At 41.3% G+C, this 12,057-nt stretch overlaps 1 non-coding gene across 1 annotated transcript; it reads right to left on the bottom strand.

Annotated features, from left to right (window-relative positions):
* Positions 1-1,773: 1,773 nt before the first annotated feature.
* Positions 1,774-1,845, bottom strand: TRNAN-GUU (transfer RNA asparagine (anticodon GUU)). Its single transcript has one exon. It is a non-coding gene; the product is annotated as a tRNA-Asn (tRNA).
* Positions 1,846-12,057: the final 10,212 nt, after the last annotated feature.

The following is a 12,057-nucleotide window of genomic DNA, read 5'->3' as shown; positions in this document are numbered from 1 at the left end:
ACATACACTTAATTTTAATCTAATAGTTCATTTATAAAGTTTGAGAGAGAAATTAAAAGAACTAAGGGTGATTCATAGGGTGTGCATCGGTTCAAAATCGAACCGAACCAAGATAATCGAATACCGAAATTATTAAAATAATTGATACTGACATCGAATTGAATAGTATGTAAAACCGAAATATAACCGAATCGAAATATTGGGTTCAATTTTAAACCAAACAAACCGAATTAGTTAAAAAAATAAATAAAAAACAACAAATAAAATTACTATATTTCCTTATTAAATTTATCTCAACAATAAAAAAATTGAAATACTTACAAATATATTTATACAGTATTGACCTATTATCTCAACAATATTAAAAAAAAAACTAAACCTTGTAACATCTAATACATATGTGTATAAATATAAATATATATATAATAATAATAATAATAATAATATAGAATATGTATAATTCGGTGCAGTTTGGTTAAAATGCATCTAAAACTAATACTGGCACCGAAGTGTAAAAAAAACTGAGCTAAAAAACTGAATTCAATCGGTTGGATTCAGTATGCAATTTAAACTGAACCAATGCACACACTTAAAAGTGAATTTGGTCTTTAAAGTTGTCACACATGTTCCGTTTAGTTTAAATCGAAATTTATGTATGAATTCAGTTATGAAGTTGGTAATATTTGACAAATTAACCCAAATTTGTTAAGTATTGAAATTGATTGTATTTGAACTCATTTATCAAATATTGTCAACTTCAAGACTGAGTTAATACCTAAACTTCAATTAGGACTAAATTGAACATGTCTGCCAACTTTAAGGGCTGAATTGACCCTTAATTCGAAATAAAAAAAAATTACACCATTCAACAGCCTCATTTTTTCAATGTTTTAAAAATCGAACCGAAAGTCGAATCAGATTAATAACTGGATCATGAGTTCAACTGGTTGATTCAGATTAGTGAAACTGACACTATGGTTACTTTGTTTTTAACAAAGTAATCATTATTTTGTTTTTTTTTCTACCATTAGATAATGATTTTATTTTTTTCTATCATTGGATTAATTTTCTATCTCATTATTCAATGATGAAAAAAAAGTTAGCAGGCTAGAGCTGCTTCTTTCAAACTACTATTCTTTTACGTCAAACTACTATTAGTTAACTCAAACCACCACTTTTTTTTCTTCATTCAACAAAGAAGGTCTCCCCATCGCACTTCCTTCCTCTTAGCTGATCAACTAGCTTAGGCGTTCTTACTCTTCTGTTCTGACTTTTCTTCTTAAAGAACTAGTCTTTCAAACTACTATTCTTAGTTTCGTTACAGCCGTGTAAACCTACTATTCGCTAAAACAACTATTCTTTCTTTACAGCTAGCCTAGTATCCGAAGCTCGGTATTAGCTCTGCTCAAAAGCTTTCTGTAAGAAACTTCATTCTTTTGACTGATAATCTACAAGAAGCTGGCAGAGCTTTAGCCATTGGACTACATCCATCTATCCTACCTAAACTGTAAGCCTTTTCTTGTTCGTTCTTCGAATGACGCTAGTGGAGAAAAATTCCTTCCGGCTAATGAAGATACTACTCCAGTCTTCCCATTCATTCCCAGTGGATCCTTCTTCTCCCTAAGAATTGAACGAACCAAGTTCACCTATACGAGAGTGAGGAATAAAAACCAACAATCAACTTCCCACTTTTGATGTCCCATGATTCTGCGAGTTTAGAAACTAAAGAGAAAAACAGGGGTTGCTAGGTCAGAAAAGCGATAACTAGAAATTCTCCCCAAGTAGGATTTGAACCTACGACCAGTCAGTTAACAGCCGACCGCTCTACCACTGAGCTACTGAGGAAGAACTCCCTTCAGGAAGCCGACTCTCGTTCTTTGGACCAACCTATGTATGACCGAACAAAAATGGGTTCGTCACCCTTTTTCACATACACCGGGAAAAAAAAGGTTACGATAGCAAGCCCCCTACCCGACCGGAGAGCCTCCAGGATAAGGGGGCGGTGGTCAACCATCCACTCTCGAGATTCATATTGATCAATCGATCTCTGCGTCCTGCCAGTTCGCTAAGTAGACTCACTCTACCGAGGGCAACGCTGGAACTATTCCTGCCAAAAACAAGGGATCTACCTCTCATCCTAGGAGTTAGCAGGTATGATAGAGTCCCCTCTCTTTTTGTCTCTCTGAGTTTTTACTACTAAGTAGCACTTCTGCTATTCAATCATAGAATCGATTCCGATCAAGCTGAAAAAGCCCTATATTTATTAATTATATTATTTTCTAGTAAGCTAGCGCGCCCCCTTCTTTCTCAAAGTAAAGTTTCTCGCTTGTTAGTCAAACTTTGAAGCCCCTACCTTTATTTATGTATGGGATGGATATTTAAAGAAGCGCGCAGTTCAGAGGTTTTTATCCCTATATAAGGGCTTTTTCCCCAACCTATACAAAGTGCTGGTCTCGATCTCGCTTGGTGGTGCCCTTCCCGATGATTGTTGACTCAACATTGATTTCGTGCTTGAGTTGGAGGCCCCTCCCCCTATCCATCGATTCAAGTAATTCGCTATCGGAAATTTTTCCGCCGCCTATCTCATGCCATGCTTCTTCTTTCTCCGAATCGGTTCCTAGTGCTCAGATAAAACAATCAAGATTCGCCATCAAGAGAGGGAAGAGCCTTTACTTTAGGTTAGGCCGGTCTCGTCATTCACGAAATTCCCCCGTCCATCGATCAATCACGCGAGTACGCATCCAGTCAGCACAGCACATAGCGAACGAAAAAAGCGTTCATCCTGGGCACTTCGTGCCTCAATAAAAATGTCTATTAATGGATCCCTATTCATTCGGTCAAAGTCTCCATGGCGTTTTCACGCCCCTCTACTGAGAGGTGCACCATGTTGATAGGAATCGGCAAAGACCTTCTTGTACACGTCCTCGAGGGCAGCATTCATGGCAATCATCACTACTTTATCCCGAGGGCATGGTATGGCTTTGTTCTTGGTGTTGTTTAATAGATGTCGAGTGCCGCTTTTCCCCGTCCGAGAATTTCCATCTGCTCTAAGTAGGCGAGCTAGAATCCTTATGTCAGGTTGGTTGTTCAAAAGACTTCTTCTTTACCCTTTGCATCTTCATCTTTTCGAAAGCCCAGACCCTGGATCTTCATTAGTCCTATTTCAGGTGCAAAGCCTCTTCAATAAAGACCTCTTTCTCTCTTCTCTTTCTTTCTCCCCCTGTTTGTTGATTGAAAGAGGATAAGCGCTATCCATTGAGTAAAGGGAGGATTTGCTACAGTGATTCGGGCGGTTGGTGGCCCCTTCGAGAGTTGCGGGTCCTTACCGCTGCATAAGTGGTAGCTCATGCTCAAAACTTCTCCGACACGAGTCCTAGTCGTTGCGCTGCGGTCCGTTTTCTGGCTTCGCTTGCGCGATTTGCACTTCTGATTGGTTTCATCCATCTCCGACCCTAATGAATCGAGTATGAAGGGGTTAGCCAGTCAATCAGTTCGGGTTCTCGGTCGGTTCCCGTTCGCCTGTCCCCCTCATAGTCTATTAGTGGGTAGGGTGGTAAACTTAGAGGGCGCCCGCCTCCTCTTCAGACGTGTCCTCGACAACCTGACGGTTGTTCGGTCTCCGCTTTTGGGGGCGGGAGTGCTTGGTCGCTGGGGTTTCCTTTTCCTCAACCAATTTGGTTGTGTCAGCCCGGTCTAACATTTTGTTATGAGCTGGCGGCTGAACAAAGATGGATTGAAGGTAAGATAGATTTTAGTTTAACTGGCATAGGACCTTCGATCGACCATAGGGCGTATTGTATTCTAAAAACTGAATTTGAAGCGTAACGTAAAAAGCTCCTTCTCATGTTGCATTTCTTTGGTTTGGAAGTTCCAGTATGTTGTCTGTGGATTTTTCTAACAAAGGAAAGCTCTCTTATGCCATTTGATTAATGAAAGTTCAGTGCTACTCGCCACTCCCCGAGGCCAAGGACGGGGTCAAACCGTCATTCCAGGATTTGCAGTCCGATACATTTCCATTATGTTACCTAGCCAAACCCGCCACCGCATATGTAGAAAAAGAGGGGGAAGAACAATCGTTTAACTTTGGAACATGAGGTGGCGGGCGGAGCGCTCTATATGACCGGCGGCGTCTTACTAGAGAAGAGGGGACAACTTCTTTCTCCCTTGCCTTGCTCAATTTTCCTTTTCTGATTGAAAGTAGCAAGGCCACTCCACTACTGGTATATAGGCCAGATAGAAGGTTGCTCATCCAGCCCGGCGGATCCATTGTTTATGCGGCAGTACGATGCAGCTGAAAAAAAAAGCTTTTTTAAAATATTAGTAAGGTATAGGTTGCGGAAAACTCCAAAACTAGGGTTCCAAAATAAAAAGCTTACCTTATCTTACTTATATATAATATATATATTTTTTTTGAAAGGGGCACCCCCCTACTATACCCCTAAACTACAAGCTAGCGCGCAACAGCTTTTCGTTGTTGCTTGATGCTTGGCTTGCAAGCTCGAAAATCTCTCTTTCGCCTTTCCTCCCTGTCTCCATTCTGATTGATTCGCTTCTTCCTTCGCGCAAGCGCTTGGTTCGCCCCTTGTTGTGTTTGTTGCATTTCGTGATCCTCCGCTTCAGTCTACGTTTTTCGGATAGCCGGGATCCGACGTTGATTTCCGATTTAAATGTCAGCTCCAGGTTTTGGGCGGCCCATCTGGTTAGTTCAGCTATCACTGCTGTAAGCCCCTGCGGTTGTTTGGCTGCGTACTCCCCGTCCGCCTGCCTATCTCACACTCTCAAAGCATCTTTTTTATTTCATATTGCTTTCTATCCATAGGTCGGCTTCGTGCAGATAGATGTTTGTCGGGGTAGATTGGTGCTCCTTGAGGTATGCCCTTCCGGTGGGTTGTTCTCTTCTCTGTCTTTTCCATCCAGTGCCTGCACTGCGTCAGAAAATCTTCGTCTTCGATCTCTCTTCGCAACGCAATAAAGAAGTCTAACAAACAGTTTTTCATAGTCTTCAACGTGTCAGCCATTCTTCCCCCATTAGACTTGTAAATTTAATCCTTTGCTCTTTCTCTCTTCCAGTTCTCCCCCTCTACTTTATTTGACAGGGGCGGAGAATACCACTCTATCAATAACAAGAAAAAAGTAGCAATTCCGTTTCAAATGGTTTGAGCTTGGAAGCAACCTGCTATCTATCGATAGGCGAGAACAGACTGCTATTGGCTGCTTCGCCTATCTATTCTATTATGGTCGGCTTGGAGACAGAAGAGGAAGACCATCATCTCTATCCGGGTACGATCATAGCTTCATTCATTCGTTGAACCTTGGGGATAACCATTAGCATTGAGGTCAATCACCACACCACCTCTATCATACATACGACATTACATGACGCGAGAGCGCATGGTCAACACACACCTAAAGCGCCTTCGTTCAGCTTGCAGCCAATACAACCACAACCTAACTTGCACGAGATTCAACAACCGAAACTACTGGTAGTCCCGAGGGGACGTAATCTTCCTATAATAGTTAGCAGTACTTAACAAGCGAGTCATCGGTCCGGGGAAAGAAAAGGACCGCCTTTGAAAAAAAAAGGAACTCGCTTAACTCGCTAGGCCTTCGGAACAAAGGTGATTCCATGCTTCAGACGATCTGGCTAATTATATATACTTCTATCTAATTAGATAATATACTTTTCTTCTATTAGAAAGGCGAACCTATAGGCCTGTTTTAGCGCGTTTTCAAAAGGAAACCGGTTAGGTTACTTTTTACTTTGCCTTTGAATTGAGCTACTAAGGATCGGGATAGCCTGAGTACATAACAAGCACAGATGTTCTTTGCTCACGAGAAAGATTGAATAGGGAAGGGATTTGAAACATATAAAGATGCCTCTCCAATTTGACGGGAAAAGGCACTGAGTATTGCATACTACCTGTTGGACAGAGACAGGACAGAGTCGAGCCTCTTCGACAGCGCTAGCCCCGGTACAGTACACTAATAGATAGGGTGGCCTCGTAAGGCAAGGGGAGAGCTCTCTGTTTTAGCTTCTCCTTACTTACTAGATTCCTAAATTCTTATTTTTTTGGTGTAGATAGACAGACGTCGGAGAATCGGTAAGACATAGCGGACCCTCAGTCATTGGCCCTCCCGCAAAAGAGGACTTGTTTTAAAGAGTTTAGCGAGAAGATTGACCTCTTCCAAGCTTCTCCGCGTAACGAAAGAACTAGATGAGGAGAGGTTTCAAATTCCTACCCTACGCCTTACGAGGGCGCCCTAGGCAGATTCAATCTCAATCAAGCCTTTGAAATCAAATAGTCGTCACAGTCTTCGTTCCTGCTTTCAACGAGACTTTCTTAGCTGCATCAGCTTGTCAAACTCCTTCAAAGGGAGAGCGGACAAAGTACCAGACGATTTGGGAATGGGTAAGAAGAACGTACGATAAGAGTAAGCAGACGATGTCGATAGAAGACGATTCGTGTTCTCAAAGAGAAGAATGACCTAAAGAATGGGTATGCCCAGCCCATGAAATTAGATGTCGAATGAGTACGATTATTGAGAATCACTCTTTAGCATCTTTAGCAAGATAGATGCCAGAGTAAGAATTCCTTTTTCATGTACCGTAACAGTTGTGCTCGAAGTGCTTCCTTCCTTCTCTCCAAGTGTTGGCTAGTCTACATTTCAACATATTTTTCTAGATCCAGCATATACTTCCGCTGCGAAATCTTTATGCTAACCTTTGCTTTGAGCGAGCCACTTCGATCCCTAGAAAGTCTCTCAGTCAGGTCCTTTGTTTGAAAATGCCTCTTGAGATCAGCCTTTAAGACAAAAAGACCAAGTCCATCATCTCTAGTAATGAAAAATAAAAAATATCATCGACATAAACAAGCAATGCGATCATCCCTCGGTCACTATGTTTAAACAAGACCGAATGGTCTAATTGACTTCGGTAGAAGCCGAGTTCAGTTAGGGCTGTAGTGCATTTTTCGAACTGGGCCCTATAAGATTGCATGAAAGCATAGATAGCCTTCCGTAATCTTCATACTTTCCGTGACTCTATCTGAGCAACAAAGCCGGGAGGTTGCCCCTTCCTACCCCGACGCCCTCTTCAGTTAGGTTGTGAGGGGGATACCACCCCTACACCATCCCTTATAAGGGTAAATAATAAATAGTTTTTTGTTTATGATTTTATTTGGGGGTGATACCACCCCTACACCAACCCTTATAAGGGGAAAGAATTAATTGTTTTTTGTTTATGATTTTATTTGGAAATTAAAAGAATATAGTAAAAATACATTTTTTTCAGTAGGGATGGAAGTGCCAATAAGTCGTGCTGATCCCACTATTTGAATATCTTTTTTCAGTAGGGATGGAAGTGCCAATAAGTTGTGCTGATCCCACTATTTGAATGGAAGTAGACCCCCACCACACCCATGATTTATTGTATATATACGGAATTACTGTTGTACTGAACCCTAAAATCAAATGATATATAAGAAGATAAGAAGATACGTTACCAACATACGTACCTATCCTACGGAAATTCGAATTAGGAACCTAACCTTAGAAAGAAAAGATGGGGACTTACGTCGGGTTATTTTGAACCATGAACTTCACCTATCTTTGATGGCGAGTGGAGAAGATAAGAGTAGAGAACGCTCCATAGAAGGATGAGCAGAAGGATGAAGTATACGTAGTATAGTTCCTTCAAAGAGGAGCGATAGCAGCTCGAACGAATATGAGAGGAGCTTCAAAGGCTACTATCACATCGAAGTTATGCCTAAAGCTAAAGAATAGAAAGAAGACATGCATAGAGAATAGAATTTCAATTCCCCTCAGCTCGTCACGATGGGATGATAGAAGGGATACGGAAAGAGAATTCTCGATCCAAGATCCTAACCATCCATCAGTTTCAGTGCCACCATCCATCAGTTTCAGTGCCACCATCTTTTCAGTTTCAGTTCACCACAGTTTCAGTTCAGTTTAAGTTCCAACCTTCGAGAACCTCCTAATGGAAAACAATTGATTGGTAACCTAACCTTCAGATATGAAGATATGAAGATAGGGGGCTGGATGAAGGTCGCCCCTATTAAGTAAGTTCAAAGAATGGCTTGAGGAGTGGCACAAGACAGATTGAAAGTAAAGGGAAGGGAGGTTTGAAACCCTGTCCTTCCTAACCTTCCGAGAGCCTTCCTGACTGGCATTTCAACTGGGCTTGACTAAAGGGGGTTGTCCGGTTCTGATCCTCATTGTACTCGTCTCAAGCTATTAAAAAGGCAAAAAGGGGAACATAAGTCTTCTGAAGAATTTTGAGCGAAGAACGACGATTCCTCAAAGAGAAACCTCCTAACGAAGGTTTCCTCAACACCCTATGGGAACCTACTAGTCTGTAGGGAACCATTGGCTGGGACTAGTCTGCGAAAGAAGCGAACCAACGAGTCTGCGCATTGGCTGGGAACCCACTAGTCTGTCTTGCTTACCGAACACTTAATTCAGTTGCTTACTGAAGACCCTTGCTGAGCAATCGAGGTTCATCACTGCCAAATCTAGTTCTAAAATATTTTATTTTAGATAAAAAAGTTGCTAAAAGCTGGGTTTTTTCGATGAAAATCTATGATTTTAGAAAAGATGCTATCTTATGATATTTGCAATCTCGCTAGCGAGGAAAGAGTTAGCACATCTTTCTGTTAAAGAATGAATTGAATTAGTTTACGGAAAGACAAATAAGCTATCAAATGCAGCTAACACAGATTCGTGTAAAAGCATGAAATGCAGCCCAGGTTCAGCTAGCGATGAAAGAGTTTGCAATCCATCTAGCATGAAAGAGTTTCTGTTAAAGAATAAGAATGCTGAATTGACTCTTACGCGAAACGAAGTCTAAGCAGAAACGAAGTCTACGTGAAAGCATCTGCTCACCCTTAACTTAAGACTTGTCTTCTAATAAGGTCTGGATTCGGTGATTCAAGCCCTTGTCATCAATAGCAGCTCGATTTGAGATGAAATCTGGCACTAGCATGCGGCTCTTCCTAACGATCACGAAAGACGGAACCCCGATCACTATCACTAGGATCCCTACTTTCTTTCACTAAATTCTGGATCCTTACTCCCGATAACGAAGATCCGAATCTCTATTACGAGCATTCGTAACTGCATAGCATCAGAATCTTACTATCGATCTCTAGTTGGCCAGCAGCATAGGCTAGGCACCATAGAAGATGCCACAGTGCATGCCATTGCGATGATGACTACCATAGTAGTGTATAGGCATTTTAGTCTTTGCCACCTTTTTCAAAAGAATTGAAAATCCTACTCGTTGACCAATTCCTGTTTTCCTCTTTTATTGGGGAGTATTGAATACACCCATAATTCTGAGCTTCATCTTACTCTTCTTGAAATAGAACTCACTCGCAGAACAAAGACATAATCGGGAAAGAAAGGAATCCAATCCACTCATTACTACCCCATGTAAGTACTTACTTAGCTTAGAAACTCTAGGGAAGACTGATGCCTGGAACCCGCATCTTTTCTCTCTAGCTGGCCGGCTCACTCTTTGTAAGTAAGTTTTTACTTCTATCCCCATCTACACTATGCAATCAGCTGCAATTCCGAGAGACACTTGTGACTGTATGGATGGTATTTGTCGTCGTTTCGTCTGGGGTGCTTCTGGAACTTCTAGCAAGATTAGTTTATTTTGTTGTAAGTCTTTATGTCAGCCCAAGAACAGAGGTGGTATGGGGTTGAGAAAGATGAGGGATATGAATGATGCGTTGCTTATGAAGTTGGTTTGGGGTCTTATCAATGGCAGTAATTCTCTCTGGATGGATGTCTTCCGGGCTAAGTACAAGCTGCATTTTTCTACTCCTCCTAGCAACCTGAGTAGCAGATCTGGCTCAAATCTTTGGCTTGGGTTTAAAAAAGTTTGGAAGTCTGCTTTACTTGGTATGTGTCCTTCTGGAATGATATCTGGACTGGTCAGGATTCTCCCCTAGTGTCTTGGTCATCTCAGGCTATTCCGGAGGAGTTTTTGGCTTGGCGAGTTAGTGATGTGGTGTCTGCTAATGGCTCTTGGGATTGGGATATTTTTAAGGATTGGTTGCCAGATTCAATCTTGGCAGTTATTGCAGCTATTAAACCTCTTAACATTGATGATGGCACTGACAGCATTTACTGGGGTCACTCCTCGTCAGGTAAGTTCTCTGTTTCCTCAGCCTTTGAGGTTTTGAATAGAAATAAGTGGAATTGCAAAGACAGTAAATGGAAGCTTGTCTGGGAGTGGGTCCAGAACGTATTAAGACCCTCTTATGGCTTGTCTTTCATAACTCCCTTTTAACTAATGAGGGGAGGTGCAGGCGTCATATTGCTGATGATAGCAGCTGCTCCATTTGTTCTTATCCTTTAGAATCTATTGATCATGTGCTTAGGAGTTGTTTTCATGCCTCTTTTGTTTGGCATAAGCTTGTGCCTTCGCAGGATAAGAACTTGTTTTTCCAGAATCAGTTTGATGATTGGTTTAAGACAAACTTAGCCAACAATTGTCTAGTGGACGATGTGCCGTGGAACACCCTTTTTGGTGTCTCTTGTTGGATGATTTGGTCTTGGCTTAATGGCATAATCCTTCTGCCTTCAATGCCTTTAGAGCATTCCGCTTATTCAGATGGTTGGCATCACTGATGTGGGGCTTTCCTTGAGGCTGCTTCAAACATAATCCCTTTTTTTCTGCCTATTCCGTATTCATTAGGCAACCATCTTATCTTTTATACCGAACTCTGGCCACAATCATTTTCTTTCTGGGTCTCTCATCTGGCTCACTCCGTTTGGCTTCCACTGATGTTAGGGTCAATATTATAGATCTGCATCCCTAACTATAGTTTTTTTCGAAGGATTAGGCTTATGAAAGAATCAGCTCTTCTTTGCAAGTGGTAAGGAAACTATAGTTATACCCCCAAAAAACCAAACTCTACCTTACGTAAAGTTGCCAGAGTACGATTAACCTCTGGATTTGAAATCACTGCTTATATACCTGGTATTGGCCATAATTTACAAGAACATTCTGTAGTGGTTTGGCCAATAGTGGGCCAAGAAATATTGAATGGTGATGTAGGCCCGGAAATTTAGAGTAGGTGCAAATTCTCCCAATTTATGTTCATAAAAAAAAGGAGGTAGAACCAATAAAGATTTCTTTTTCGATTCATCCCTCGTGATTCACTGGGCATCTGAGATGAATGAAAGAGAGGAATTTGGGATTCAAAAGTGTCTATATCCCAAAGGTGTGCCTTAGCACAAAATAGTAGCTGTGTTATAACAAGGAGAGATGCAAAACCAATGCTTCCATAAATTCAATCGTGGTTTACAATTATAGCTTTCATACCTGTTTAGTTTGGAGCGTCTCACGAATAAAAAAAGAACAAAATTCAAAGAAAAGGCGTCGATTCACATCGTGATTTGAATTCAATCTCATTTACGATCAACATTTTCTCGAGTCTTTCTTGAACGAATTTTTTTCTATGGAAAAATAGAACATTTTGCAGAAATCCGAGGCTCTCTTTACAAGTCAGAACGTCTACCGGAGCGTAATTATACGAGATTTCTTGCTACCTATCGCCTATCATCATGAATTCTAGCATCGTCATGGAAGATTAAAATGATATTAAAGAACATATTCAAACATATAATAACGGATTCGAAATTGTAACCAAGCATCGCCTATTGGTTCGATACCCGATTCATAACTAGAAAATTTCTCCGGACCTTTGCTAATCGGGGATAAGACTCCGGAAATTAGAAATGTTTACCCTGTGGCGGATGTCAACGGTTCGAGTCCGCTTATCTCCAACTCGTGAACTTAGCCGGTACAAAGCTATACGATAGCACCCAATTTTTCCGATTCGTCAGAGGGTCCGGCAATCATACCACCGCGGTCGAAAAAGCGTGTTCCCTTCAGATAACACGCACCGTAGACCATCCTCGGCCTTCTTCGTTTTCGATGAAAAAGAAATCCAATCTCGATCTCCGAAAGCGTCTTCCTTACTTTGTAAAAAACAAAGTAACCCAACCATAACTTGCACATGTAGA

The sequence above is a fragment of the Euphorbia lathyris genome, chromosome 6, assembly GCF_963576675.1.
Source record: "Euphorbia lathyris chromosome 6, ddEupLath1.1, whole genome shotgun sequence".
Classification (NCBI taxonomy): Eukaryota; Viridiplantae; Streptophyta; class Magnoliopsida; order Malpighiales; family Euphorbiaceae; genus Euphorbia; species Euphorbia lathyris.
The sequence above is the reverse complement of the archived record's forward strand: the minus strand, read 5'-3'. Positions and strand labels throughout refer to the sequence as shown.